Source organism: Monodelphis domestica, chromosome 7 (genome assembly GCF_027887165.1).
Source record: "Monodelphis domestica isolate mMonDom1 chromosome 7, mMonDom1.pri, whole genome shotgun sequence".
In the NCBI taxonomy this organism is placed as follows: domain Eukaryota; kingdom Metazoa; phylum Chordata; class Mammalia; order Didelphimorphia; family Didelphidae; genus Monodelphis; species Monodelphis domestica.
In genome coordinates, this window is record NC_077233.1 from 266,776,469 (window position 1) to 266,784,456 (window position 7,988).

A 7,988-nucleotide genomic window follows, 5' to 3' on the forward strand; every position below is an offset into this window, starting at 1 on the left:
GAAAGGGGATCACGTGTCCTTAAAAGCCTATGCCAATAAACAAAAAAACTTTGAATATGAGTTAATGAGTGTTACTGTCTTTCAATGATCTAACCACTTAAGTCCTCTGAGGACCATCACAAAATTGACCTCAAAATGGTGAAGTTTCAGTATATTTGTGGAGGCAGCACGAGGAAGAACAAAGAATCAAGGACCTGGAGTCAGAGAAGACTAAGTACATATTTCATTTCTGACACCTTTTTTTAAAGTATCTCAAATAAGGAATTAGAATATAAGAGAGACAGACAGACAGACAGACAAAGGCAGAGCCACACAGACACAGACACAGACACTGAGCCAGACAGAGAGACAGAGAGAGTCAGTGCAGAAGCAAAAATGAATGTCTTTTTCTTATGTTTTCCCTTCCTATCTTAAACCTCCAAATCCTTTTAGACAGCGTTGCCTGTTGTTTACACAAGAAATTTATTTATGTATAAAGAACAAATATGAAAAGGTGAAGCAAACTTTCCAATGCATCATATGTTTTCTAAAAAATGAGTTTAAAAAAACCAAGGCAATAAAAATTGCCCCTGATCTAAAGGAAAAAGAGAAAACTGTATTATATTTAAAAGCACAATAGCCAAGGAAACAACATAAATTATAAGCCTATATGCACCAAGTGTAATAGTATTTATATTCATAAAATAAAAGCTAACCTAATTAAAAATAAAATAATAATTATAGAGTTCTTTTAATTTCTTTTCACAGATCTGGATATATCTAACACAAAATAAACCAAAAGAATTGTTGAAAACATAAGATTTACAACATTTTATCATCTTTGGATGAATGAAATTAAATAATGCATATTTTTATACTAAGTGGTACTTTTATAAAATAGATCATATAGAAAGACACAAAAGTATTTAAAAATGTAAAAAATAAACTCTGCAAAATATTACAGTCAACAATATAACAACAAAAAAAAAGAAAATCATGTAGGAAACATAAACAAAAGATACTCACCAAAGTAGAGACTAAAGAAAGATATCTTGAAAAATGCCTAACAAGTAAATCATGGAAATGATTAATAACCATGAAAAAGAAATTAATAGTGATGAGAGAACACCTTTAAATATTAGGTATCTAGCTAAAGCATAACTCAGAGGGAAAAATATTCCTCTACAAAATAGAAAAAAGAAAGAATCAATTAAATTATGCATACAATTAGAAAAAAACTACAAAATTAGCAAATTAAAATATTTTCCTAAACTAGAAAAGAAGAAATCTTGAAAATTAGACAATAACAGATAAAGTATGGGGGGGGTGGAGATAAGAATATTAAAACAAAGAAGTGATGTTTGATTGAGACCCCAAGTATTCAAGGTACCAAATGTTATCTATAACATATATATTCTATATATGTTTTTCAGAAAAATACATTCAACATTGTTCCACTAAAGAAGTAGTGCTATCTTCATCCTCATAGCACTGGACACAAAAGGAAAGTTCCTTTCATATTCTAAGTTTGGCAATTAGGCCCAAAATAAAAATTTAAATCAATTTAGTTTAATGTAATTATACAGGCATTTATTATCTTTTATTTAATAAACCCCTACACTGTGTGCTAGTGACACAAACACAAAAATGAAATAATTCTTGGTCTTGAGGATCTTCTTTTCTACTCAGAATGATTTAATTAAAATATAAACTGAAGAAATATTAAGTAACTTTGGAGAATGGACAGAGAATTAAAAACCGGGGGAGCAGGTCAGGAAGAGATGCATCCTGAAATTTGCTACAACTTTTATAAAAATCCTTTCTATGATGCATCATGGTAGTTTTCTTATCCTCCCCATCTCTAAAATAGTGAATTAGACTGCTTTATTGCTTTTGTGTTCTCTGGGACTTTCATGTTTAAGATATTTAGCACATTACAGAGGTAATGAACTAAACAATACCCTAGTGACCTATAAAAGTGAATCTACCTTTCTAAGTACCTAATTCATTCAGTACAAGGAAGTAACTTGAATACTAGAAATGAAAGAATATGAAGACCTGTATTTGAAAAATATATTTTTAACATTAGTGTTATCTCTTGTTTAGTTATGTATTTTGGTATTTGTTGTTTAAAAGGTACAATATAGATTATGTAGGAATTAAAAATTAATGGTTTGATGAAAATATATGAAGATTATAAATAATAACTGTGGTTGTCAATTCAAAGTAATACTGTTCAAAGTCAAAATTACTTTAATGGCTTTTATTTATAAAAGAGGTGGAAAGGGTGAAAGCAGAGAAATACAAAAGGGTAGAGAAAATATTAGCCTATCTAAGTAAATAATGCTATAATGCTCTGGTGCTTGACTCAGCCAGGACTTGTTGACCTTCAACCAGCATTAAACTCTCTCCAGAAGACAGGAAGGGAAAGCCAGCTATACACTCACCCAAATTCCCTCCAATAGGCAGGTTAAGACATGGAGCTGAAGGTGACTCCTGAGGCTTTCTTCCTTGAGCTGACCTTCTTGAAGCTGACTTTTTTCTTGAAGTCCAACTCTTTCTTCAAACCAACTTCTTTCTTGGAGTCAACTCTTTGTAGTCCCAGAAATTCAGGGCCCTTTATACTGACTTATTGTCCATTCCCCTTTTTACAAGGGCCAATCACAGCTTCCAAATTGCACAACACTGCCCAAAGGGCAGTGTTTGTGGGACCCACTTCTCACATTCTGGAGAGGTGAATATTCGTCAAAAGAGTTCACAGATTCCTGACTAACTGAGGTGTGAATTCTTATTTCCTGGCTGAATGAATTGAAAGGGTGGAGAGCTCCTCTGCCTAATGCTAAGTAGGGTGTTCAAGCTTTTGTTGATTCACTTCAGAAGTAGACAAAGGAAAGTTAATCCTGTCTTCACAATCTGGTGAGGTACTAAGTAGGGTTACTAAAGCTATGTTAACCCAAGTGTCAACTCAAAATAGACAAAGGGAATAAAAGATTCCCTTTCACAAGTGTAAACTAAGAGAAAACAAAGAATTCCCTTTTACAGTTAAAACATGAAGTTTAATTTATTTTTTCTAATTTATAGTACCCTGAAAATGGTACTGATCAAGATTTTCAGAAAAAATACTGTGATATGATTTATGAGTAACTATGATGAGTGACACCACTAGTGCTCCTTGTATATTGAATGTACCTTTATGCTTGATGAACATAGAGCTTAACAGATCATTCATTTGCCTCAAAATTCCTGAACTTATATGAAAATACCTGCTACTCCTGCCTACATCACAACCACAGCCTCATTACTCCAAAGAACTACACAGTGACAGGCTCGTCTAGTCATCTAGTCATGAGCATTTGTTAAATCCCTGCTCTCGGGTACTTACTCTGCTATGAGCTGGGAATATGAAAGATGGCCAACGAAAGCCTCTATACTGGATAAACTCATCACCTAAGAGGGACTGCATAGAAAAAAATTATGTACACAGTAGATATATACTAAATAGGAATTACATTTAGAAATGAAATTTCCTGAATAAGAAATAGTCAAAAGAGAGAAGTTCCTAGAATTAAGAGACATTGGGAAAGTGCGCCTGTAGATCATGGGATTTAAGCTGTAATATGAAGGAAGTCAAGAGACAGAGATAAGAGAAAACATTCCAGGTATGGGCAATAGCCAGTGAAAATATTCAGAGTAAGAAGATGAAGTATCTTATTAGAGCAATAGTAGGGGTTATAATGTCCCAGGATTGAGGGGTACAAGATGGGTATCAAGTGTAAGAAAACTGGAAAGTTGAAGCTGGGGCTTTGCCTTCAAGAGCTTTGAATAGCAAAAGATGATTTTGCACTTCATCCTTTAGGTGATAATAGCTAATGAAGTTTATTAAGTAACAGGATAACATGGTAAAGATTAGGAGAATTCACCTGGCTCTGAACTAATTCCTCACAATAATATTAACATCAACTATCATGCAGGATTTTAGTGTATCTATTTTCAATCATCCTCATATATGGAGAAAAGTTGTCGTGCATAGGATTAGAGAAACTTAATGGAAGGAAGCTATTCTTGATCAGTAAATAATCAAAGTATAGGTTTGTGGTCTCCATCAGTTAGTAACCACAACATTACTCTCCCCTTGTTCTCTTATTGCTCTGTATTCTTTGCTCTTATTGCTCAGTATTCTTTGCTGGTCACAATTCATTTCCAATTCCATGAAAATGGAATTTTACTCTGGGTCTTCCTATATTCTCTTAATATTTTTCTTCTTGGTGATCTTGTCTTCTCTTGTGGTTTCAATTGTCATCTTTATATAAATGTACCATATCTATTTGTTCATCACTAATTTCTTTTGAGAATTCTAGTCCTACCTTCCAAAGTGCGTCTTGGACCCATTCAACTGTATGTCACCCCAGTATATCAAAAACAAACTTGTTTTTCCACTCAAGATTTCTGTCCAAGTTTCTGCATTTCTATTTAGGGCACCACTATTTCTCCAAGCATCTATATTCCCAACTTCAGATTCTTCTATCTCCCTCACTGTCTATATCCAATTGTTCACTTTAATATTATTGATTCTATTTCCACAGCATCTCCTTCACTCACATTTGGTGCACCTTCCCTAGAAGATTTGTGGGTAATCAACCACCACCACCACCACCACCACAATAATCTACCTAACTGGAAAGAGTACCCACACAATGAGACATAAGCTTCACCATAAAGCTGTTATTGTCATTTTTCAGTTGTATATGACTCTTATTCCCCTATTTTGGACTTTCTTGGCAAATATTTGTGGTTTGCCATTTCCTTCTCCAGTTTATTTTATACATGAGAAAACCGAGGCCAACCAGGTTAAGTTACTTGCACAGACTCCCAAAGTTAATAAGTGTCTGAGACCAGATTGGAACTCAGAAAGATGGGTTTTCATGATTCTAGGCCTGGTATTCTATCCACAGTATCACCTAGTTGCCCTCCACTGTAGTAATGGAGTATAAATTTCACTAGAGAGTAATTCTCCTGTCTAGCACGTCAATATAATCTATACTCAAGAAAAATTCAGTTTCTGTAAAAAATGAAACTATTTATGATGGTGAGAACTAAATCATTACTTGAAACATTGGGGCTAATCCAAGGAACCTACTATTTATGTTTAAATATGAATAGCAAAATGGTTCATCCCTAAGATATTGTCCAATATCTAACATGACATGAGCTTCCATGCCCTTTCCACATTTTGCATTGGGAGCAATCAATACTACCACTGTTTTTTGGAAAAGCCTTTCCTGTGGTTTTTCTCACACCTCTGACTTCACCCTTTAGTACAATGCCTTATATGACTTCTCTTTAACTATTATATTGAAAGTTTTTTAGCATAGTTTCTCTCTTTCTCTCTGTCTCTGTCTCAATCTGTGCCTCCCTTTGTCCCATTCTTTGTACATTTGTCTCAAACTCCTCCTCCACTCTATGCAGGTTCACATCTTTGTGTACTCCAGGGTAAGCTCTGTGTCTGTGAAGCCTCATCCTCACTCCCTCCTCCCAACCTCAAGAAATCTTACTAGCTTTTCATCCCTGATGTAGCTAAGTTATGTGTGTAACTGTATAAATATCCTTTTATATTCATAGACACTCTGGGATGCTTTGCTCTAAAAAGAAAGTAAATCCCCTTTCTTTGTAGCTGTCAGAAATAAATTTTGAAAAACTTGCCTGCAAACCAAAGTGTGTTCTTTTTTTTGTGCCATGACACTCCTTAAGTGAAAGTTTATAGAATCACACAGTTTTAGAAATGGAAGAGACCTTAGAGGCCATATCTTCTCATTTTGCAGATGAGGAAACAGATTCTGAAAAATGTTAGGCTCCCTAAGTCACACAGCTAAAAAAGTGACGGAGCTAGGACTCACACTCAAGTTTTATGATTTCTGGAGCAGAATATTTTCTCCTGAGCAAAGCTGCATCACTGGAATTTGAGAGGTAAGGCTGTGAATGGTGTCATTTTGGCAAGTAGTTGCTATAGCCTCCAAGAAAAGGATCAGAGTATCTTACAAAGATTTAGAAGGTAATTTTTTCAATCTTTTCAAAAATGATGATAAACAATCTCATGTCCCCTTAGGATTTTTTTAATATGAAGCCTACATTATCCACTTCATGGCAAGTAGTGACTATGTTTTATTGTCCACTGGCAGCAACAAGATGCAACAATCAGATAAAAAGATAAATAATTGCCAAGCAGCTGGATCATAGTATATAATTATTTTCTCCTTCAAAATCTAAAAAGGGAAACTATTAAAATGAATGAAATATGCATCATGCTTCCAGCAAATATATTACATTACTTAATTAGCTGTATTTTGTGACCTGAATATTTTTCACAAACACAGACATTAGAAAAACACCCAACCTCAGATTTTTTTTCTGCCTTTTATTGAATTGGTCCAGAATCTCACCAGTTTGTATTACAATGGAGTAAAGAAAGGGGTATGTTGGAAACTCTATTACATAAAAGTAACATCATCTTGCAATCTTTAATTCACTACAGCAAACTTTTTTTTACTATTATTTTCAAAATGCTCTTTCTGGAATTCAGATCTAGCCTTATATGCTTGCTAACTGTATGACCCCGGGCAAGGCATATAACTATTTGTCTCGGCTCTTCATCTGTAAAATGATTTGACGAAGCTGGCAAATCACTCAAACATCTTTGCCAAGAAAACTGCCAATGGAGTTATGAAGAGTTGGACACGACTGAAACAACTGAATTACAAACAACACAATGTTTTGAGGTTGGTGAATGTAAAAGTTAAAGGAATTGTAGAGGAATGAAGAAGTATAGGGATAAAGAAGGTTTTGTAACAGGGAATGGAGGAATTGAAGGGATAGAGGGAATACGAATGCTGGTGAGGCAAAAGGAGAGAGATGCCCCTGCTGAGAGGCTGTCTTTGAAAAACAGGGTCCCTGAGAAATGGGCCAACTATGATAGCCTGAGGGGATGTCTTCTCTATTGATTAATGTTGAAGATACCCAGGGCAGGTAAGCAAGGACCTTCCTGAGGGACAAGCCTCTCCCCCTACCCCCACCAAGGTCACCCAGCAGAAGTCCGATTAGGACTGTTTATGGCTGTCCATAGGTTCTCTTCCCTCTATGTCCCCCTGAAATGATAGTCCTCTTATCTGACAGTGGGTTATTTAAATAAAGGTGAATTTAATATCAAGTTTAGATTGAGAAGATATCAGGGTAGAGGGAAAAGGGGTTCCGTATACTTTTTCTCAGATTGGTTTTGAGTCTCTCTCACCTTTTGAGCTGAGGCTAGGCCTCACAGGCTGGTGGAGGGTTTCTTTTATTCCTGTTTATGCTAATCTATGGTAGCTTTCTTAAGTTCAAAGTCTTAGCAGCAGATGGCAAGAGGAAGAAAAGATTCTGTCCTTCAGAGCTGGTTGGGCCTGTTTCTTTGGGCTAGCACCCCAAAAGACTGGCCTTAAAGTTAAAAAAGCTCCCTTTAAATCCTTTTATTTGATGATATGATCACAGGAATCCAGATAGAGCACACAGTTGGGAAGATCTAGGAATAGAGGTACTTCTATATAGAGTCAGGGGGAGAGGCTTCTTCTATTCCGAGGGCCAGGAAAGAGAGTCCTTGAGAGTCACTCTCACTCACCCAGTTGCCCCCCCCCCACCAAACTGTGATTGCTGTCAATATCTTCTCTCTAATATTCCAACTGCTGTTTGTTCCACCTCAGTGGCAGAAATCCAGAGCCTGATTCAGTTTTCCTTTCCACATGAAGCACTTTTCAAATCTTATCAAATTTTATCCTCACAACAACTTTCAAAGTTAGGTGTTATTTTATTTTCATTGACAGCTGAGAAAACTAAGCCCAACAGATGTAGAGTAACTTGACTGAGGTCACAAAGCTAGTTTCATTTGGTGAAGATCCATAAAGAATAAACACAAAGAGATGAAGGCAGTGAAATGCTCATGAATGCCAAGGCAAGGTGGCTCCCTAATCTCAAAATAAGCTCAA